The sequence below is a fragment of the Periplaneta americana genome, chromosome 16 (genome assembly GCF_040183065.1).
Source record: "Periplaneta americana isolate PAMFEO1 chromosome 16, P.americana_PAMFEO1_priV1, whole genome shotgun sequence".
NCBI classification, from domain to species: Eukaryota; Metazoa; Arthropoda; class Insecta; order Blattodea; family Blattidae; genus Periplaneta; species Periplaneta americana.
Genome location: NC_091132.1, coordinates 23095622 through 23120765, shown reverse-complemented (window position 1 = coordinate 23120765; position 25144 = coordinate 23095622). Strand labels below are relative to the sequence as shown.

The 25144-nt window shown below is 36.2% G+C and overlaps 1 protein-coding gene across 1 annotated transcript in view; it reads right to left on the bottom strand.

The window, feature by feature from the left end:
• LOC138691641 (uncharacterized) overlaps positions 1 to 25144 on the bottom strand; it is a 315534-nt gene that overhangs the window by 233885 nt on the left and 56505 nt on the right. The gene's annotated exons all lie outside the window — the stretch shown is intronic.

Below are 25144 nucleotides of genomic sequence, written 5' to 3'. Positions count from 1 at the left end.
AAAATCTATAAATTCTGCGCTGGGTAATGAGGTACGTCACAGGCCTTATATTTTTATATTCTCATCATTCACGTCTTGGCCTCCTCAACTTTCAAACCCACCATCCGCCACTGCTGTTATGTGTTGTCAGTCACAACCATGTAGTTAACGCACTGCACATTGTCAGACTTCATGCAGTGCATGGTCTGCTGCTGCGAGGTGTATCCCAAATATTGGTGTGCCCTCTTTCACCAGATAATCTGCTTGCCCATCAAATGACCGTACTGTGATCGACAGCTGGATCTCCATACACCTTTTTCAACCTCTTGTGAATGTTTCCACTGTCTTGTCATAGTACAGAAACTCGATAACAACACGTTGCTTCTGACAAATGTCAAGTACAGTAGCCATCTTGAAGGAGTGCTATCATGGTGCCACTGTGGTATGTATTCATTTATCACAAACGTAAACAATGAACTCTGTTCAATGAAATTTGGAACAGTAAAGAACTGGATAAACTGGCTTACCAGGAAAAATTGGAAATAGAAAGACTGAGTTTCATTATTATTACTATTATTATTACTCATTATTATTATTATTATTATTATTATTATTATTATTATTATTATTATTATATGTCGTTTTGAATTTATATACGGTTTTTTTCGATAGTGAAACATTGGAATCATGACATTTCATATTAGACTAAACGTACAATTTCACATTCTCTTCGATTTTGGAACCACAAAATTGTGAACACACATAATATTTTATCACGAACCGCTACTGCATTTAATAATAACAATAATAATAAAATAAGTAATGAGGGGGGAAAAAAACTTTGAGGAGGCCGAGACATAGATGGGAGGATAATATTAAAATTGAGTTGAAGGAGGTGGAATATGATGCTAGGGACTAGATTAATTAATCTTGCTCAGGGGGCCAATGACAGACTTATGATTGTGAGGGCAGCAATGAACCTCCGGGTTCTCTAAAAGCCATTTGTAAGTATATGATATAATATACCGTAATAATGACAATACACTACTACTACTACTACTACTACTCCTACTGAACAAAAATTTTTTTTTGTCATACCTCCAGATTGAAAATAACTGATTCTTATGTATATCCGTGCAATGATCCCAAAAATACCTTTTGCTATTGGGCTGAATAGCTGCTTCAACAAAGTGCTAGTAACATTTGAAAGCAGTCTACTTTTGAATTATCTTTATCTTCAATACAGGGGCGGCTTTTGGCGTAGTGCCAATGAAAGATACAAAAAATAATATCCTGAAATCAGTTTTAATAGTTTACTTTTACACATTTTATTCATATCTCATCTGAACGAGCGCGTGCACAGATCAGGACGCACTCTTGCAGCGTTTTACCGAACTTTGGAGCCACTTTGGTGTGGTGCTTACGTCCATATAACACTGTACAAAAGGCTACTGATTCTAGTTTATATACGTTTCTTATGGCAGACTTTGAGCCGAATTCAGTTTGACTCGATAGTTAATTTTCCGCCTGCTAGAGCACAGTAATGCAGAAATTTCGCTAGATGGCAGGGTTGTTGGAGACGTTAGGAAGGGAACCATCAACCGCAGACTTGCACGAAAACACAAGTTAAAGTTCTGCGTCAAATGTTAATTTATGTTGCCAATTCAAAACTAATGCACATAACTTGGATTTGAATGTGTAAAGTATTACCTATTTAACTATATTAACATATATTATGTAAAACTGTTTGTTGTGTAATATTTGTTTTATTTTCCGGCAACTAAATATCGCTACACTGTTGCTATTGTATTGATGCTTCTGTTAACGATACTCGAGATCTGTGCAGGACATGAACATGTGTTATTCAGACCGCTGCCTTGGATTCATCGGCTTGTTAAATAAAGTGCAAACGTGATCGTTTATTATCTATATCACTGTCTATCTCGTGTATTTTTGCCAGTAATTTTACTAGTTACTTACTTACAAATGGCTTTTAAGGAACCCGAAGGTTCATTGCCGCCCTCACATAAGCCCGCCAGCGGTCCCTATCCTGTGCAAGATTAATCCAGTCTCTATCATCATACCCCACCTCCCTCAAATCCATTTTAATATTATCCTCCCATCTACGTCTCGGCCTCCCTAAAGGTCTTTTTCCCTCCGGTCTCCCAACTAACACTCTATATGCATTTCTGGATTCGCCCATACGTGCTACATGCCCTGCCCATCTCAAACGTCTGGATTTAATGTTCCTAATTATGTCAGGTGAAGAATACAATGCGTGCAGTTCTGTGTTGTGTAATTTTCTCCATTCTCCTGTAACTTCATTCCTCTTAGCCCCAAATATTTTCCTAAGCACCTTATTCTCAAACACCCATAACCTATGTTCCTCTCTCAGAGTGAGAGTCCAAGTTTCACAACCATACAGAAGAACCGGTAATATAACTGTTTTATAAATTCTAACTTTCAGATTTTTGGACAGCAGACTGGATGATAAGAGCTTTGAGTTTACTAGTTATAAAAGTTATTTGCATTTGACTAACAATACTGTGAAAGTTTTGCATTATCTGTATCTGTAAATTTCGTTATTAGTTTCGGAAATGTTATTGTAACTGTTACTAGATGCATTATTAACTGTACACTTGGTAAAGTAGCTGGTTTAATTAATGTGTTTTATTTAACATATAATGTAAACGTGAGCTGGAATTATCAGTTTCACTAGGGTAATTTGTGTACAACCTTTTTTCATTTTTGGCACCACCACCAGTATGCCTCACCGGCCGCCACTGCTTGAATAGCTACTCTAAGGTTTTTGTGAAATTATTCATAACAAATTATCTACATCTAGCTTATTAAAATAAGAAATCTTTGATTTGTAAGTTAGCACTTTCTGAGGATTTATGCCTACATCACAACTCTGACCAGCCACCCCTGGATTGAAGAGCTCATTGAGAGCTTGGAAAAGCATATTTGTTTCATTTTCTACCATGTCCATATGATTAGACAGTTTTACTTGACACCTTTTCATACATACAATAAACTTTTCTGTAATTGTTTTCTTGGCTTTTTCATTGGAGACACTTTAAAGATTTCGTATATGTCATATGGCAACCCCCAGTAGCATATATACCTAGTGCTAAATTTAATGAATTAAGTTCATCCCATAATTTATGGGCAAAAGGGTACTTATATCCTTCAAGTTATGTTATTAACTTACTAATTTGCTCTGACACTTCACTGACAAATTTACATTGAATCTCTACTGTCATAGAACTAATTTCATCTTTCAAAATATCTACAATGAAGGAAGAACTTCTGTTTAATTTTTTTCCTCAAGAGATAGGAAGAAGTTTTCAAAGCCAAGAAGTATTTGTCTAAATATACTACGCTTTGAACCATGAATTCCAGCGTGTTATAACTGGGCTAGAAAAGAGAACAGGAGCTAGATCTGGCCACTTTTCCCGAAGATAATTATTTAAATACGTACTTTTCATTTTTCTAAAGTGCAAAAAAGCAAGCTTAACCTTGACACAAAGATATTCAATTCTGACATACCTGTCAAAATAACATCTCCTATCAAGTTTACTTTGTGCGCAAAACATTGAAAATGTAACAAATGGTCTCCAATAATTATTCTTAAGGCCTGAAAACATGTTGTCATACATGGAGCTGAATCTGAAACCAAACCCAGGATGTTATCGAAATTAATGTTGTAATCTTTCAAGGCACTGGTAATAGCTCTGCTACAGGCTGTACCATTTGTCACATCAAGAAAACAGACATTTGCCAGATGCATCTCCTGGTTTTTACTTGGTACCATCGTTCTGAAGAGTAAATAGATGGATGGGTGGGTGGTTGGATGGATGGATGGATGGATAGCCGGGTGGGCGGTCAGGCAGGTGGGTAGGTAGGTAGGTTATTAACCGTTGGAATACAATTATTCATGGCATCGTCAGTGTACATTAATCTAACAATGATACAATAACTTTACAGTCATCTTAATCTATGGTAACATGTCACACGCTTATTTAATAGAATACTAGTTACTTAGAATATACCGGTAATGTATTTAATCACTAAGGAAATAACGCACTATTAATACTACTAATTCAGCCAGTAATGCATAACACACTATAAGTCGCGATGCTATTATTCCCGGCATGACTCCTCCTCTTTGCTTACGTCTTAGAAAGTTAGGGCTCTATAAAGTCTATGTAGGTAGTATCGTTCGCCATTTTTGTTCTTTCGTTGCCGAGCTACCAGACGAGGGATCTATTTGCCACACCATTAAACATTATCATGTCGTAGCTCCTATGATAATAAATCAAACGCACTGTAATTCAGCAAATAATTGAGTGGCAAATAACGTCCTCGTGTGCTTTCTGCGAACGCCAACGAAAGAGCCAAAATGGCGGGCGATTATATATTAAGTATTTATCCAGCCTTAAGAAATGCTTTACATCTTCATCGGCGAATCACAAGACGCACACGTTTAAATGAAGCCAGCCTGCAACGTGATTGGCTGCCGGAAATTAGAATGACGGGACATTTTACAGAATAGTTACTTGTAAATAAGATGCTGAGTTTATTTTGAAAGATACACAATTAATTATTTTGTAATCACACACTAGCAGGCAATTGATTTTCTTTCTTCTGAGTCTTGATGCTGCCTCTCTTCCAGTAGGATCTCCGGGCACATGAAAGAAGAGAGAACAGAAGGGCAGTACACACAAGAATAAATGGTTAAAATTTAAAACTTTATATTTAAATATTCCTTTGTGGACATTGGTACAGTGAAAACACATCTGCCTTCCTTATCTGAAGTCTCATCTACGACGACAACGATCAGTTTGCAGTAGCGGCTGGTGGTCAAAATAATGAGTGTGCTACAATCTCTATATCGGCCTACTGTATACACTTATATGCATTTATCTTAATTTGAGACTCGCCTAGTGACGAAATATGGAGTTCCTTCCTACTGCAGAACTTGTCAATTACCCTGGTGTTAAACGTTAAACCCCTCCATCTTGGACATTATACTCTTTTCTATTGACAGTATTGCAAGAGCAGTGAGGCGATCCTGGGACATAGTGTTCCTTAAAAACGTTTTTATGCGTTGCAAGCAAGAAAAACATCTTTCTGGCTCAGCAGTGGTCATTGATGTTGTAACCAAAATATTTAACAACTTCGTTACTTCACAGAATGGATCCCGTGAATTGTTGGAGACTATGTTTTGTAACAATTGAACAGCCATCTATATTTCGGAAGTCGGATCTTCCGTATAGAACTCCAAGTTGTGTCTTTAACATTCTTTTGTTCAGTACAGTATAGCTGTTGACAGCAACTTCAAGTTTGCGTTCAGGAAAATTATGCAAAAAATTGTCAAAAAATTCGCTGTTTAACAATTTTGTTGCGTCTAAGTAGCTTAAAGATTGGAAACGATGAGTAGTTTCCTGAATTATACGGTTACATACCTCCTTGGCATCAATTTTCTGGGATTCAATTTTCCGTCTCTTGCTGATTGATTCAGGAGGTACCTCAAAAAACTGTTAGATGGCAGCAGCAGTCGGACACTTGAATTACCAAATACATTGTACATAGTTCTGAACACAGTCTGAGTTCCTCCACAAACAAGCATTCTTTCCTTACGCTTTACTTTTGCAATCTCCAAGCTGTGTTGTGCTGAAGCTGCTACAGCACTTCCCCGCGTAAAAATAGCCAATCAGAGCAGTTATTTCAGCTTCGCACATGCGCATTAACTGTCTACATTCTCATGTAAGTTTTGAGTAGCACAACGAACCCCCTGAGGCACCAAAGAGCGAAGAGCGAAGACTAAACACTCTATAACGCGTCATGAACATAACCACGGGAAAATGTCAAATGGCAGATCAAATACTATGGTATTGCAAACACTTTATTTGAGCAAAAATTATCATTGTGCTGTAGCACTGTAGCACATAAGGACGGGCCGCCCCTGTCAGTTTGCCTTCCAAAGCCATTTTAATGTTATGTATCGCCGTTCTACAGTGACAGAGCCTTCTTAAGTTACAAGCCGGGGCCATACGTCGGCAACACTGAAATTATCTGTCACCCGGAGGCTGACCGTACAGTACACGTGTTTGTGCTAATGCCGATTTCCAATGTAAATTAATGTTAAAATATAAATGTGTGTCGATGGAATTATGTTTGCGGTCGTACCAAACGTTAATTGTTGATGTATTATAAACTAAATGCGTGTTGGTGATAAAAAAAAAACAAGACAATAAATGAAAATAAAATGGTTGCAGTCTTTGGGAATTTTTACGGTTATGGATGACAAAGTAATTGACTATTCTATTAAATATTGTATAACCACATTTTTATACTCTTATTTGTGATTTGTGTGTATCAGAATTCTAGTCAAATTGTTGGGTCTCGCCTGCTATATCAATAAAGTTACGCCGTTGGTTTTCAAAGTCATTGTAGTCAGCTGTTTTGTGATCCCATAAATGTTGCAGTTTTGTTGAAGATTCGGAATGCCTGCTATACGTCAGAATTATCTATAATTTGTACATGCATATAATCACTTTGTTGGTTTGGTCAATGTTACTTATGTCCCGCCCACTATAGAGACATAGGCCAATTTTACACATATTTAGTATAACTTGTTGTTTCCTTGACAGGTTAGGTTTGGTTAGTTTAGGTTTTTGTTATAGCCTACCTTGCATATACGATTATAGCGCAACATTGGCAGTGATAAAAGTGAAATATTCGTTCAGTGGGCGTTGGATACTCTACATTCACCCACTTGGTATTTACAGGATTTAAGGTCCACTGAGTTTACGCTAATTGATACATACATGTACTTAATAGATAATGTTGCGTTTTGAAGGGATGTGTTTTCATTTTTTCGTAGATTGTTTTACTTGGCTTAACTGTATTTACATCCTCATACTTTTATTATAATACGAATGTCAATAGTTTCTTCTGTTTACATTTTATTTTAGGCCTATTTGCATAATTCACATTCTTAGCTTGTTTTCTGTAGTTATATTTATTTAAAATTATATTTTAAAAAGTTTATAACAAATAATTTAGGATAACAGTATTGTTATGGTGACTGGCCAGATTCAAACTAAAACTGGCTTCCTGGACATCTGAAATATTTATAGAAAAGCACGACATAATCACATGCCATTAAAATGCATATGATATCCTACACCTTTCATGTCAGAGGTGAAACAACATTAAGCGGTAAAACATTGTCAATTTACTAGCCAGATAATAGTTAATTGATTGGAATAGGGTATTGCGAAAGTACGTCATTATTTTATTTATTTTTGGTACAAGTAACATTTCTTGAAGTATTTATTTATTTTCCCTTGTACCATCAATAAAAAAAACAAGTATGTTTTTATTTATTTTTTTTTTTTTTAATTATAAGTGTAGTTGCTACGACACATAGGCACACAGCACTTTCTAGGCATCTGAAATATTTGTAGAAAACCACGATAGATAATCGCATAAGATAATATTAAAATATATCCTAAACCTTTCACAGATGAAACACCATTAAGTCGCAAAACATTGTCAATTTGCTAGCCACAAATTTGTTAACCGAATGGAACTTAAGAATACTGCGTAGGAACTTACGTCTTTATTGCATTATTGATTTTATTATTTTCGGTGCAAGGAATATCTTTTTTATTTATTTATTTACCTTCGTACTATCAATAAAAACATGTTTTTTTGTAATTATTTAAGTGGCAGCTTTGTATGTAAGTAGCCTACTTACGCCGTATTCTGAAGTATAGCTAATTGATTGCAATAAAACACTATTTTCGAACCCGTAATAATTTACATCACTACTCTGAATCTTGATCTTACCTTTGTGCATGAAGTAATATTGAAAAAATACGCGTTACGTATAACGAAAGCAATGAGCAAACACAATATCACTCTAAAATCTCCCGCCTCCACTCTGCGTTGCCAAACCTACCCATGCCCCGGCTTGTAACTAAAGAAGGCTCTGACAGTGAGGTATATAGGTAGGCAAGGCACTCATTTCTCAATCTTGAACTTGCAGGTAGATCACCCTAGCCAGGCACATACCTTTAAAGTTAGGAATAATCGAAATAGTTTTATGTAGAAGTATAGTACCAGTACCGGTAGGCCTAATATCTATAAAACGAACAAGGCTCTAAAATATGTAAAGAAAATTCGTAGGCTTAAATATAGAAATATTAAACAAAATAGTAAAATTTTAATAGTTTAAAATATTTTCAAATCCTTAGTTTCATTTTTATTTTAATGCAGTAGTTACTTTTTCAAATCTTCTCGCACAGCCGGATGACCCAGTTTATTTATTGGAATGTTGGCTTGTAAACACATATTCAGTGCCTTCGACAAATTCGATTTTTTCTTCACGAGCATTCTTTGCTTTGCTTTCGAGCTCTGAAATTGTTGCCTTCAGTTTAACCTCACGTTGTTATTCTGTTGTTTTTGAAAGTAAGTTTTTCTTTGCACGTACGTGTTGATTGGATTTTATGTAAATTTAAAAGGCATATTGAGAACCGATAAGCTAGTACCTATATTAAATGAGGGTAAACAGGGTCCATCTATGCTTATCTTTAGAACAATTAACGTAAGTTATTTGTCACATTTTATGTAAGTTGAACGCTTTCGGTTTGACAGAGCCATCTTCAGAAGCTAGGTTATTTAGCGTCTGAATGAGATGAAGGTGATAATGCCGGTGAAATGAGTCCGGGGTCCAGCACCGAAAGTTACCCAGCATTTCCTCATATTGGGTTGAGGGAAAACCCCGGAAATAACCTCAACCAGGTAACTTGCCCCGACCGGGAATCGAACCCGGGCTGCCTGATTTCGCGGCCAGACGCGCTAACCGTTACTCCACAGGTGTGGACCCATTGACATAACTCTTTCACAGTACCGGTATTCAGTTATATGCAGATAACGCTAGTTGCTTATTCAGTTACAAGTAGATTACACAACACTCGACAGATAGCACATGTATGCTTTGACAAGTGCAGCATTTAGTGGAGACGTCTTGAACTCTGTTATGCTAAAAATGTATGATATTCTCATCCTCGAACAAAAATGTAGGCCTATTCATACCAAAAACTTAATACCAAATAGGCCTACTAATGTGAAGAGTGTCATATACAGTAGATCAGAGTTTCTCAACCTTTTTGAAGATGAGACTTCTCTTTTCCTCACATTATTTTAGTGCCTCCCCATGGCCTAAGGTGTAAATATAGAACATAGCAATGTGAAATGTGGTTTATTTAAAAATATTACAACCATTTAAATCAGTAGTGTCAGAGTTGTAAGCTCCAATACCAGTTGTGGAGCTAGATCGGAGCTTGAACTTGCTTATGTCTGTGGAAACACCAGAGCACGCAACCAGTCTAGTGAAGCGCTCCGCTCCGTTTAGTCCCTGTCTGACATCGCTGATCTAAATGGATTAGGGTTAGGTCACTAGTAGATATGGTAGATTTTCGCAGTCGCGATAAATGTGAAAAGTGTCCAATTCTACATAATCACATAATTATGCATTAGAGAGAGAATTTCATATCTTACAGTGATTTTATAATCCGCGTTAAAATGCGAAACCTTCATCTCATTCAGATGCTAAATAACCTAAGATGTTGATAAAGCGTCGTAAAATCATCATCATCATTGGCGCTACAGCCCTTGGTGGGCCTGGGCCTGGGCCTCCCTTAGTAATTGTCGCCATCCGTCTCTATCTTGTGTAGCAGCCTTCCAATTCTTACACCCCAACTTTCTGGCATCCTCTTCCACTCCATCAATCCACCGCAAGTGCGGTCGACCTCGTCTTCTCTGAACTCCCGGATTTGTTATTACAATTTTTTTGCAAGGTTCACTTGGGTCCATGCGTATTACATGTCCTGCCCACCTCAATCTGCTTGTTTTAACTGTGTTGATTATATTTGGCTCTCCTAGAAGTCTATATAATTCATAGTTGCATCTCCTCCTCCAGAGACCTTCCTCAAATGTTGGGCCATAGATCCTTCGCAGAATCTTTCTTTCGAAAATCTCCAGTCTTTTTTCATCATTTTTGGAGATTGACCACGTTTCTGCCGCATATGTCAAAACTGGTCTCACTAATGTTTTGTAAAGAATAACTTACTTTCCTGGATAAAGCATGCGAACTAAAGTGATATTTCAAGCCGAAATATGCTCTGTTTGCTTTCATTAATCGATTAGAGATTTCTTTGGACATGTTATTATCGCTAGTGACCACTGATCCTAAATATGTAAAGTTGTCAACTTTCTCAAAATTATAATCTGATATCTGCAGGCTGTCTATTTTGTCACCTATCTTTCCATTATCTGCCAACATATATTTTGTTTTTCTCTCGTTGATGATGAGGCCTATTTCTTTTCCAGCCTGTTCCAAGGAAAGGAACACTTCCTTTACATATTTCATGGATCTGCCAATAATGACAATGTCATCCGCAAATGCCAATATTTGGTCGTAAAATAACCTACTAAAATAAAATAAAGTTATGTCAATGAGCAAGTATATGTAATAGAAGGGAGTCAAATGAAAATGGAAGAGTTCGTTATTTATATGCACTGGAGTGCATTAAAAAAAATGATTTAATTTGTATCACTTGTCATGGACGCACTTGCAGTTGTTGAGGTTACTGAGTCATGTTGTCAGCATAGCAGTTGCTTATGCCAAAAAAAAAAAAAATGGTGTAACTCCTAAACCGCAAGAGATGAATCAAAATGAACTGCATTTTTGAAAAGGTCGCATTTATTAGCATACCTATTTCACTTGCAATATGCCCAAATCCATCTTTCACGATTTAGCCGTAGCAAGCAGCTATGTAAAATTAGCTCTGTATGATTAGAAAAAGTGTTATAATTATTATGTTATAACAATGTACAATTTTATTTTGGGAATCAAGTTAATATCATTTAACATGTTCTTATAAATACGCTATAATTAGGCCTATTAAGTTGTTTAGTCAACTATCCGAAAACAGGTCTAGATCTCACAAGTGACACCAACAAGGCATCACTCATGAAGCAACTAGGCCAGGAGAAAATGGGGTAGGTTGGCCAGTTTCTTTCCCCCTCCATTCCCTCGCTGACTAGTTACGTATTATACTAATCAAACTTCAGATGTTTACAAACAATATTGTTCATCCTCTGACACATATCGTGAAGTGAGATATACTACCTGATAATTAAAATCCTGTGTTTGGTTACCTAAAGCCTCCAAGCAACTCACAACAGTGTAGGTATATATGGAGTATAGCTCAGTGGTATTCAGCACTACTTACTTCAGGTTTGCTGTTCAGTGAACATACAAAAACAAAACAAAACTAGGCGTTTTGAAATGAGTGGTCCAATAGAAGAATTTGGTAGCGAGCACGTTATTAGGAAAAGACAGAATGTATTTTATCAGAAAGACGAAAAAATTTTCATTTGAAACACTTAAAATGTTTGCATTCATTGATTGTAATGTGTAGAGAATTGTAAAGCATGCACTCATAATTTTTTATATTTTAAATTTTTGCTGACATTTATATTTTTTCATTTGTTAATTTCAAACTTTAATTGCATCTAATGTATCTAGATGCGTTTTACTTAATGTAAAAATCAGAGGTAGACAAATTCCGGGCACCAGGTAACTGTGGCATCAAAAAATGTTTATGTGGCGCCTGAGGCTTTTTATTGATTAAATTTTTTTTTTAACTTCGATTTATTTTATGTCACTACGAATAACACATTATGTTAACAAAAGCAGTTGTAGAAATAAATTCGAATGTACTTTTTAAATTAATATAGTTACATTTGTTATGCATCTCAAGATACTGTCACAGTCTACTATATACAGTCGCGAAGCTTGAGGTGTTTTTTTTGGAAATCTCGTGATAAAGCACTCCAAGCGGTTGCAACTAGAAACAATAGACTGTCCATGGTCGACTTTGGACTGTGTCGTATTTCTATTGGGTGCTAGCTCGTTGCGTATTTCACATTGATGCTTGTGAAATGTTCGTTATTGGTTGTAACGAAAATGTTAATGGCTAAAATATAATAATTGGAATAATAATATGGGACAAGGAGGAGACGTTTGTAGTGCTATAAATTGTAGCAGCAGTAAGAGAAAGAGGCCAGAGTTATCCTTTTTCCGATTTCCGAAAGATTCAGAAAGGTTCCTGGGTTTCCACAAGAATGCTGTGCAGAAACAAAACTCTTAATTTTGAAGTTCTTTGTGACTGTTAGAATACATTATATCCTTAAATTTCACAATGAAATGTTTCAGTCTAACCGAAAGGACATTAGATACCGGTTAAAGTTCTGTCACTTAGGCTGCTAAATTTCAGAGAAATAAAGGTTAGGTCTACTTTTTTTCAGAGGATATATTTTTATTTGTAGCTATTAATTTTGTTATTATTTTTATGTGTTATTTTACTAAAGACGTAGAAAAATTAAGTTTGTTTTAATTAAATTTATTGAGCACGTTTTATTTTCAATTCTGGTGGGATTATTATTGCTTAGGCCTACTTTTTTTCCGAAGGATATGTTTTTAATTATAGCTGTTAATTTTGTTGTTATTTTTATTTATTGCTTTACTAGAGACGTAGAAAAAGTCTGTTACAATAAAATTGATTGATCACGTTTTATTTCCAATTCTGGTATGATTATTATTGCTTAACCTCATCCCACTTTGTTAACTACGTAGGCCTACACTACAAGTACCGGTACACGTAAGTTAATCCATTAATTCATATTTCCATTATTATTGTTGTAAAGGGAAATGCAAATTAATATTTATTGGTTTCATAGTTAATTATCGCTATAATCTTGAATGTGTGAAGCTATTATAGTAAATTTCAGTTCGTTTTGCACAAACAAAAATTATATTAACTTATTTCTTGCAGGTATCTTTGAGTTTATGGTGGAATTTAATATACTTCATTAAAATAATAAATTAACTTTATGCATTTAATATTTCAATACTGGAAGGAAGGTGTTAATTTTTCCAAAAGAACACGACAACGAAAGTGTAACCCTAGATCTAGGGTGTAACATATTTTGTCGTCTGCTAGGAGAGAGATCTGCGATGATGAGGCGATAGTAGCGATCCTAGTGGTGGGCAACTACCCATGTTTGCATTTTTACTATATATTGAGTTTCGCGACTATATATAGTAGACTGTGATACTGTTCTAAATAGCTTCAGAACATCTCTGAGAGCGTGTGTTTGCATTGCATAGATATTTAATATTGTTTAATATATTTCAGTGAAAGTGTCTTTATCTTAGTTCGAATGGTTTTTCCTTTGCATGTGTGGACAAAATGTGGTGACTTTTGAAAATAAAGGGGCTGGCTCCTGAAATTTTTTTATCTCTGGTAAAAATTATATTTTATTATATTATAAGCTGCCTTTAAATAAATACTTTATTATTACTGTTATTAAGTCCAAGTGATATTTTGTACATGAGTACTATTCCTGTTGTTCGCCAACTTATACATACATGCACAAATAAACAGACGTAAACACACAGTACTGGAGTGTGCAGGGAGACTACTGAAATTATCGTGAACTGTTGACTTGCAACAAGTGAAGCTAGTATGTTCGATGTACACCTAACTTGTATTCAGAGTAACCAAACGCAGGACTCTATTGATATAGGTGAAATGCACATATCAGCCAGAACCTCAATCAGAGGTGGTTATTATTAAGTATCCAAAGATAGAGTTGCGGCATTGTTACTAGAGATGGGTAAAAAATAACACAACAGTTATTTTGGAACTGTTCCGGTCTCGGAACTGTTGCAAAAATGAACAGTAGGTCGGAATCTCCTGTTCCGAAATAACAGTGTTCCGACTCAGAGCTGCTCACTTGCCCAGCTGTTGCGGGCTCGCGTTGCACAAGGTATGTTCCGACTACGAGATAACAGTCGGAACGTCGGAGCTCGTTCCGATGAACCAATGACAAGCTGCAGTTACACTGTTCTCGTTGTTCTTTATGTTGTACTTGGAACTTTGTTGGATGAAGTTGGTACTTGAAACTCTCACGTGGTTGGAGGGGGACGTATGGAAATTGAAATCCTTGCGGTGGCGCGAACTTTAATATCAACAATTGGAAGACTGGCCAATCATCTGTAATGTTATACTAAGTATTTAATAATCTGTAATATTCATTCCTATTCAATTCCGCGGGAATTGTTAATTCCCGCATTATAGTTTATTTCACCATTCAGGTTTGCGTCAGTTGTAATATTAGTTGTTAGATGGTGTGTTAATTTAGTAATGAATTCTGTCCGCATGCACAGCAATTTTCCAAAATCGATTCGAATGTGCATTACAGTGCCATCTATAGAGAAGAATGTATACTATGTCATGCCGATGAGTGCTCCGGTGTGAGCTGCATGGTAAAGAGGGAGGGTACTGTACCGTTCGTTTGAACGATTCCTCAAAAGGAACAAGAGTCAAAGAGAAGGCACGTATCAATGAACAACTCCGACTCATCACCACTGGTGACTGTTATTTCGGAACTGTTATTTGGAACATAGTATTTTTTCGGAACCGGAACGGTCGGAACTGTTCCGGGAAAAGAACAACTTCGCCCATCACTAATTGTTACGCAAAAATCTACCAGTTTCATCCTACCACGGCCGACTTGATGTGCTCGCTTCGCTTCTTTACAAAAAAGCGAAGGGAACATCAAGTCGGCCGTGATCCTATGAACCCTCGAATAACGTTATTCAACGTTAAAAAAAAAAACAACACTTAAATACCTACCAGTACTGAATCATATATAACATAAAATACCTGTGTTTAAAAACTATCATTTTTTCCATTTTATTTCCGAAATTTAGTGGTTTTAGTAGTGAAATATGTATTAAAATCGTATAGATTCATGTATTGTGACTTCAGTTTGAAGTTACTAATGTTTTGCATTTAATAAAACACCAAGATTCCCATATAATGAGCATCAAACGTTTGTTTAAAATTTGCATGTTGTGATTAGAGTAGCTCTTATCTTAACAACAATAACATGACATTCTGGCCCTGGAAAAACTAGAATTTATATACGCAAATTTTCTATCGTGTTTATTATATCTTTAATTTTTCATTTGGCAGTTATTTTACATAGTATAAAGCAAAAATGATTCGAAGAGAATCGGAAGAACGTGATAAAAGAAAAAATACAGCTCATGAGAAAGTTTTTGTACAAGTGGCAGGCTTCGTTGTGATGTGTGCTGTAATACGATTGGGTAACAATACAAAATATCTTAATCTTTGTACATTATTTTACGGTTGTTATTTATAAGTTTTCGTGTACTTGGAACAAATAGACATTTTAATTAAATGTACATTGTTTCATATTTCAGTTCCTTTGGTAATCGGGATGTTTGGCATGCCAGAATGTTAATCTCATACTAGTACATTTGTAACACTGATTGTGGAATTCTGAAGACCGGAAATGTACTTAAATGTTTATTCTATAGACATCATATCAGTAAATTATTCTTAAGAAATTACTGGATTTATGCATTAAATTTTTTATAATAAAATGTATATTTATTTATTCGTTTATCTAAACAATAACAGCTCCCTATATTAACAGGCTGCCACAAAGACAGAGCATTTTGTACAATAGGCAGATGAAAGTACAAATAACATACCGGCATGCAAATCTAGTCTTTCAGGTGAAGCTCCCTGTAAAGCAGATTTGAATAATTTCAAGGGAAAAATTGTTCCGGGGCCGGGTATCGATCCCGGGACCTCTGGTTGAACGTACCAGCGCTCTACCACTGAGCTACCCGGGAATTCCACCCGACACCGTCTCAACTTTTCCCTTTATATCCACACAACTCGCGTGGGCTGACGAAACGCCCCGGAACAATTTTTCCCTTGAAATTATTCAAATCTGCTTTACAGGGAGCTTCACCTGAAAGACTAGATTTGCATAATATATACGTTACTGTGTTCGTTAACAGAAAACCACAATTCCAAGTCACACACAGAGTTTGTGTGCGCTCGTTGTGGGTCTCTGGCGTTTCGTCAGCCCACGCGAGTTGTGTGGATATAAAGGGAAAAGTTGAGACGGTGTCGGATGGAGTTCCCGGGTAGCTCAGTGGTAGAGCGCTGGTACGTTCAACCAGAGGTCCCGGGATCGATACCCGGCCCCGGAACAATTTTTACCTTGCAATTATTCAACATACCGGTATGTTTAAGTCTAATTAATTATTTGAAGATCAATGTTGACCATAGATATGGTTTCAGAGTAGAAATATGGATCTCCTCACAGCTGCAAAAACAATGTCTTCAATTGACTTCTTCTGTAGGCCGAAATGTTGCCAGATTTGGAAAAAGAAACCGGGAATAGTTCCGCGCGCTCTTCACCCATAAGACCTATTACTTCAATGTTGTAGGCCGTATTTGTCTATAAAATATGGAACGGTACGTACATAGATGTCGTTTCCCCCCCCCCTATTTACATCTTCAGTTTGGCTCTTTTGTTTTTCAAATCTAACAGTGGGTCGGTGATGTAGCCATTGTCAGGGCTGGATTTAGGTGTTATAGTGCCGCCCCTAGACAGTGCTAAAATTTATCCCAACTCCCCACAAACAGTTTATGAACAGCTATTATACAGGTTATGTTTAGTTTAAATTAGTTTTGATTAAAATGTTGTAATTCAGAAAAAAAAATTACTGGGATCAAAATACATGCATCTTACTTCTGAATTATAAAGATTTTCGTCACACTTTCTTCACAGAAAGCATTGATGGTGTCATGAAATTGATTTGACGAAGCATATTAGACTCGATACAAAGAACCATATTCAAACTTATTCATTATTGAAACAAAATTTATTTGTAAAGGAGGGTGTGGTTTAATTTTAACATTGGTTTTGTTGGTGGGATAATTATTACGAGTATTTCTTACTTCGATAGGAAGTATAAAGTAAATTGAAAAAAAAAACTCCAGCTCTTTATGGAATAGACCTTTCATATCGAATTATATATAATGCACATGCTGGAAAGTGATTAAATAGGCTAATGTTAACGATATACAGGGTGTCCGGGACAAAATTTACCAATAAGAAAGTTTAACAACTCACCAAATAATTGATGGATGAAAATGCTGTTTGCGGTAATGGACAAAGGGACTTCCAAAGTTTCGAATGACCACTAATAAACTTCTATGTGTGCACCTCTTGTAGCACGACAGATGTCCAGGCGATATTCAAGTTCTTGCCATGTGTTTCGTAACATCTCTGGAGTGGCAGTTGCACAAGCAGCGACAATTCTCCGACGCAGATCCTCCAAATCTGCCACTACAGTCTTGTACACAATGTGTTTTATGTATCCCCAAAAAAAGAAGTCCAGTGGGGATCTGGGAGGCCATGCTGTAGGTCCACCTCGACCAATCCAAGTTGTTATTGTGTGCCTATCTGGTCGTTGCTTCTCAGGCCACTGTTGTCTAAATCTTCTCTCCACTATCTTCGGATACTTGAATTCGACATCCAATAGCAGCATTGAACTTTCTGTTGCACTGTGAACGCCATTTTAATTACAGCTATGTCAACAACAATGACCAAATGTTGCCAACATCACACATAAAACTTAAAATGTCCCTCTTTCATTTGCCGCAAATTTCATTTTCCTATCTCCATTATTACGCGAGTTATTAAACTTTCTTATTGGTAAATTTTGTCCCGGACACAGTGTATTATATTGGAAATATAACTGAGGGTTGGGGTTATAGTCATAGCGATAAATAATAAACACGCATCCAATTTGATTTCCAACACTGCATTCTTGTTTATACAAGCAGTTAAATTTAAGCAGTTTCATAGTACAGAGGGTCGTACTGAAAGTCATGAGCAACACATTGCTACAATTTCAATTTCAACAATGTAACAAACACGATTAAACCTAGCCGTCCACTGGCACTTTGAACGGCCGAATATTTGTTAGGCTGTATACGGCCAAATACCAGACGACCAGCAGAAGAGCCGATCGATCGTCCACTGGAGCCAACGCTTCGGCTGTCTATTACCAGTTATATATCATCGTGCTAATTGCTTATACTTAATACATTCATACATACAGCCACTGGCGTGGATCAGTCGGTTAAGGCGCTTGCCTGCTGGTCTGAAGTTGCGCTTGGGCGCGGGTTCGATCCTCGCTTGGGCTCATTACCTGGTTGGGCTTTTCCGAGGTTTTCCCCAACCGTAACTTGAATGCCAGCTAATCTATGGCGAATCCTCGGCTTATCTCGCCAAGTACCATCTCGCTATCACCAATAACCTCGTAGTTGATACAGTGTCATTAAATAACCAACTAAATATTACATACATGCAAATGGCTTTTAAGGAACCCGCAGGTTCATTGTCGCTATCACATAACCCCACCATTGGTCCTATCCTGTGCAAGATTCATCCAGTCTCTATCATCATATCCCACCTCCCTCATATCCATTTTAATATTATCCACCCATCTACGTCTCGGCCTCTCAAAAGGTCTTTTTCCATCCGGCCTCCCAACTAACACTCTATATACATTTCTGAATTCGCCCATACGTGCTACATGCCCTGCCCATCTCAAATGTCTGGATTTAATGTTCCTAATTATGTCAGGTAAGGAATACAACGTGCAGTTTTGTGTTGTGTAACTTTCTCCATTCTCCTTTAACTCCATCCCTCTTAGCCCCAAATATTTTCCTAAGAACCTTATTCTCAAACACCCATAATCTCTGTTCCTTTCTCAAAGTGAGAGTTCAAGTTTCACAACCCTACAGAACAACCGGTAATAACCAAAGACGTTATAATAGTATACTAGACTCACACAGAGCGCTGGTGTGCTGTCCAAAATTGAAACCAGTCTGCGCATGTTTACGCCGCCATGCTACTGGTAGAAATAGAGCGGTAAACACGATTGTCATACTTGTCCTTTGTTTTGTCTCGGGTGTTTTTAGTGAATAGTGTGAAAGTAATGGCAATATAATTTTGAAAGATGATATATTATCGCCGCTGACTCATGCTTAACATGTCGGCATCATACAATAACGTGCGGTGTGGTTTAAAAAATTAATTTTGCCGACCGATTGTTGCTCTGTAGATTTCACTCTAAGCGTCACGTTGTCACGTCTACTTTCTCGATAAGAATAAGCACTAGTTTGTTATATTGTTAAATGGCTATTATTATTATTATTATTATTATTATTATTATTATTATTATTTCATATACGAGTACGTTGGCTTTCTTAACTCTTAACAATAACTCTTTAATAATAATTTTTAATCACATACCTTAATGTTCGTCCTCAGCACAAGACATTGCAACCTCGGGTTTAGTCTACGTGGATTAGACAAGTAAGTGTCATTTAATAATAATTGAAGCAGCTTATTGGTTACATTATTGAAATTAAGGCGAGTGATTGGAGCGGCGACACAAGAAATTGAAAACAATAATACAATTAAATTTCAAAGACCTGCCGAACGCATGAGGCCGCTCAAAGACCTGCCGAATGTTAACCATGAGAGCGCGGCGATAATACCATCCCTGTTTAATTTTCCAAGCTATTTGCAAAAGGTACGATATAATATTATTTCTGTTGTTACAATATCAATATCATTAAAAATCAATCAGTAGTTTACGACAATAAAGAATACTTAATTGTTAGTACAGGTATATCAGACTGTAGAGAAATCCCACTGAGTGAATTATTTAGACTTACACATCAGATGTTAGAACATTAGTGGAAAGATAACTTTTTGTTTTTATTATGTAAATGAATTTATCTGCAAGATAATAAATTTTCATTCAAGATCCGTATATGGATAAATAAATATACAGATAATAAATAAATAAATAGCTATAACAGCTAAGCCTCGCTTTGTGAATTTATGATTCAGAGTTCACCTATAAATAACTTACATTTTGCCGGATATATTTTATTAACAAAAGCAAGGAATGGCATCTTATTGATATTGCATATTTGCATAAAAGTTATGTACCATCACTCCGCAAGCAATGATAATATATCTGTTTTATTTATTTAAAATAAAAATACAATATGTAAAAAATCCACACATAAAAAGTATGTGGTTTTTTTTATCTTGCATAAAGTGATTGTTTACTTTTTAGGTCTTCACGTTACCTATTGTTTGCAATGTATTAGGAACCGATACTTTTTATAATTGATAGCATACCCTTTATTAATTGAAGAATGAATTCAATGTAATTTGGCTACCTTCGCATATTATATTTTACCGGTAATATAATTTATTTTTGATTCTCTAAAACTTAACAACAAGTCTATACTGATTATCGCATATTTATTTCACTTAGGAATTTGATTATAACAAGAACTTGTGTAATCAAGGTGCATATATTTATGTCTTGTGATCTAAGAGTTAATATGTTAATATAATTTTAGATTCTCTGAAACCTAACAATTTGCTGATTATCGTAAAATTATACAATCTATAATGTGTATTGTGTAGGCCTATTTATGGATGTATCAGTATGTTTTTTATAAATTGCTGCATACGTATTTTCTTTTCTTTAATGTTCTAACACATATCAATGAAACTTTGAATATGTTTATTTCGTCCTAATTTTACGTTAAACGTCGAAAATGGCCATAATATGTCAATTTTAGATCATCACAGCGTTAAATTGCGTGATTTACGCACTGCTATTATTTGTCTGCTCTCCAATAATATGGCGGCAAGCGCAGCGTTCAATTTGCCCCGGTTTCCTCGTTTCGCGCAGCCGAGACTGTAGGGGCTTGGTAATAACACTACCTTATATATTCTAAGTTTCAGATTTTAAAGACAGCAGACTGGATGACAAAGGCTTTTCACCCGAATAATAACAGACATTTCCCATATCTATTCTGCGTTTAATTACCTCCCAAGTGTCATTTATATTTGTTATATAAGTTATTTGAATTTTTCCACCTCTTCGAAGGATAGATCTCCAATTTTTATATTTCCATTTCGTACAAAATTCTGGTCACGAGACATATATACGTTGTCTTTTCGGGATTTACTTTCAAATCTATCGGTTTATTTGCTTCAAGTAAAATTTCCGTGTTTTCCCTAATCGTTTGTGGATTTTCTCATAACATATTCACGTCATCCGCATAGACAAGAAGCTGATGTAACCCGTTCAATTCCAAACCCTCTCTGTTATCCTGAACTTTCCTAATGGCTGGCGTATACGGACTCTGCTGTACGTTTCACTGAGACACATTGTAATTAATCGAACTAATTTCTTGGGAATACCAAATTCAATAATAGTATTATATAAAACTTCTCTCTTAACCGAGTCATATGCCTTTTTGAAACCCATGAATAATTGATGTACTGTACCCTTATACTCCCATTTTTTCTCCAACATCTGTCGAATACAAAGAATCTGATCAGTAGTCGATCTATTAGTCTAAAACCGCACCGTTGATCCCCAATAATTTCATCTACATATAGAGTTAACTTTCTCAAAAGAATATTGGACAAAATTTTGTACGACGCTAACAAAAGTGGTATTCCTCGAAAGTTGCTACAGTTAGTCTTGTCCCCTTCTTAAAACTAGGTCAAATTATGGACTCCTTTCATTGTTCTGGTACAATTTCCTTATGCTTATTATTATTATTATTATTATTATTATTATTATTATTATTATTATTATTATTATTATTATTCCATGTATGGTAGGTCCCTATCACCACGGCATGGCGCGTCCTCAGGTTGCGGATAGAGGAGACGGCCTCCAGATATGGAGGGTAGCTGCGAATATATTGAATAAGCAGTCGTGGACAGCCGATAAGGGGTGGTCCTCCAGCTTGGGGGTTGGGCGAAGGGCTAACAACCCATCACCGTAAAAAACAGCTTGTTACGAATCCCTACAATAAACCTCGGAATAGGACTGATTCTCTGGCACGACCACAGCAAAGGAATAAGGTTTTGAGATTTGAAAATGGATTTGAGGGAGGTGGGGTATGATGATAGAGACTGGATTAATCTTGCACAGGATAGGGACCGATGGCGGGCTTATGTGAGGGCGGCAATAAACCTTCGGGTTCCTTAAAAGCCATTTGTAAGTAAGTAAGTAAGTATTATTATTATTATTATTATTATTATTATTATTAGTATTATTATTATTATTATTATTATTATTATTATTATTATTATTATTATTATGTTTGTGTACTGTGCTGAACTATAATTGGCCTCTGGCTGTTGTTCAGCACACAAATATTAACAATAAAAATAAAAATAAAATTATTATTATTATTATTATTATTATTATTATTATTATTATTATTACCATTATTAGAATGAATTTGGAGGACATGTTACTATTATTGAACAATCCCTACCTTATGAGGAGACGGAGGGCAAAACGACGAAAATATAGGGTATATCCGATCTGTTTTTCCTTCGAAATTATTCAAATCAACTTTACAGGGAGTTATACTTGGAAGCTTGATTTGCATAATACACGTCACTGTTCGTTTACAGAAAACCACAATTTAAGTCACACAGAGTTAGTGTGCACTCAATGTTGGTTGCTTGACGGTTGTCAGCCACGTTGAGGTCTGTGGATATAGAAGGAAAAATTGGATCGGTGTCGGGTAGAGTTCCCGGATAGCTCAGTTGGTAGAGCGTTGGTACGTTTAACCAAAGGTCCCAGGTTCAATGCCCGGCCTCGGAACAATTTTTCCTTCGAAATTTTTCAAGTCAACTTTACAGGGAGTTATGCTTGAAAGCTTGATTTGCATAATACACGTCACTGTCCGTTAACAGAAAACCACAATTTAAGTCACACAGAGTTAGTGTGCACTCAATGTTGGTTGCTTGACAGTTGTCAGCCCACTTTGAGGTCTGTGGATATAGAAGGAAAAATTGGATTGGTGTCGGGTAGAGTTCCCGGATAGCTCAGTTGGTAGAGCTTTGGTACGTTTAACCAAAGGTCCCAGGTTCAATGCCCGGCCTCGGAACAATTTTTCCTTCGAAATTTTTCAAATCAACTTTACAGGGAGTTATGCTTGAAAGCTTGATTTGCATCATCTCCATTTCTTTCCCATATTTTAGTCTATCTCCAGTGTAGAGTCAGCTGTGGAGCACCACCAAACTTGGACCCCATGTATGTTGTCATTAGTTGCTGGTAGTAGTTTGTGTATCGTGGGTTCATAGCTCGTGGAACAGGGGTTGATGCCTGTGAGGAAAAGTAAAAAGGAAAAGGTACGTGTTAGGGAATCTGTAGCACAGGGGGCCTTAGGGCATGTACATCATTCCATTCCAGGTAGTACAATGGGCCCACCTAAGCAGCCTACACGGGAAGGCACTCACCTGTCTGTGCCTCTCCCTCAAGGAGGACTAACACAGGCCCGTGCACGCTCTACCCGTATGAGTATGCTCTTAACCTGCTGTCAAGGTGAATCCACAGTTCTGCTCTCCGATCCAAGCTCGCCGCATCAGTGGTGTGCATTGTAGTTTTATGACACGGGAGTGTTTTAAGGTTGAAGAATTAATATAATACATGAACTAAAATATTATCACTAACCTACAAGTGTGATCATACTAGTGACGGGTTTTTAATGCTAAATGTTTAATAAAAATAATATTACGATACATTTTGCAAAGAATTTCAGTGGATACCACCTAACTTCTAATGTACCGGTACTCCCAAGACAAGAAATTTGAATATGCAAGCCTAATTTCCAATAAAATTCTCATTGGCTTTTTAGATTAGCCTATCTTGCTGATATATTTTTCGAACTTTTAAAGACTTTGAAGAGTAGCTTACAAGGCCAAGATGTTAGCAATAATAGCCAGAGATTAATCGACGAATTTATAAGGAATCTTGATTTCTAGTTGACATCACTTGACAAAAAGAAATTTGATTCATTCCAGTGTATTTTAAAAGAATCATAGAAAATTTAGCTATGTACCATATGATACAACAAATTCTGAGTTTGTTTTTGTGGAAATACAATTAAATTTGCATAATTTTAAAGAACAGTTTTTTTTATTATTTTCTGGAGGAAACGCAAAACATTTACGACAGTCACAGATGGAGGCTGAATCTGGTTTGCGTTCAACTGACTATAATTCCAAAAGGTGTAGGCTGGTTTCGGATCAAAGGAATGCAAAATCCTCAGGTTTGCTCTTCATTTTTTTCATAGTATTTGCAACTTCGTATTTATGTAAAATAAGTTTCTGGTCTATCACTGCCATCAAAACAAAAACAAGAAATGTAAAATGATAACAGTTTGTGAATATAGAGTTCAAACTTGAGAAGCTACTTCCCCCCCCCCCCAAAAGCACATTTATCGTAGTAATTATTTTTTACTTTAATAGTACATTATGCAACGAGCCAAAAATGATAGTAATTAAGGCGCAAGTATGGTTGTTTATGAAACGAGCGCAAGCGAGTTTTAATAATATTCATACGAGCGTCTTAATTACCATTATAGGCAAGTTTCATACGACTTTTTATGCTCGATCATATTTCTAACTTGAAATTATTCAGATGTATACATTTTATTTGTATCTGACAAGATCGGAAGTCACCTTGTTCCAGGTCGTGAATTGTGAGATGTGCGCAGACGCGAAAGTATTGATTTTTCCGAGGAACAATAATGTAATTGACCTTGATGTAATCCCGTTAAACTTGATATAACCTTGATTACTGAATTCGACATTGAAAAACGAGATGACAAATTGAATTTATTTGAATATTATTTACAATTAACGCTAATTATTATAGTAACAGAACATAACCTTCTGCGACAGTATTGGATTTCCAGCCTCCGTGACTTTTCGCTAATTCTCTTTCGATTGCATATCCGAGAATAATCGATACTTGCGGTTTTATAACGGTACAAAGCTGACTTGTCATTGGCTGAACACCTGTACTTTAATGAGTAGGTGTACTTTAATGACATGCATTAAAGGACTGCTACCAGGTGTATAATTACTATATTTCGGCATGGTCGAGCATAAAATTACTTAAACATTTTTAATTTTATGTTCAATATTATTTGTGTTTCTAAACATGAATTTATAATAAGGTTTTTTTTTTTTTAATTATCTCGCAAACTTCATCACCTCTTTACACGATCCCCCACTTTGGGAACCACTGTTTTAAGGTTATGAGTTT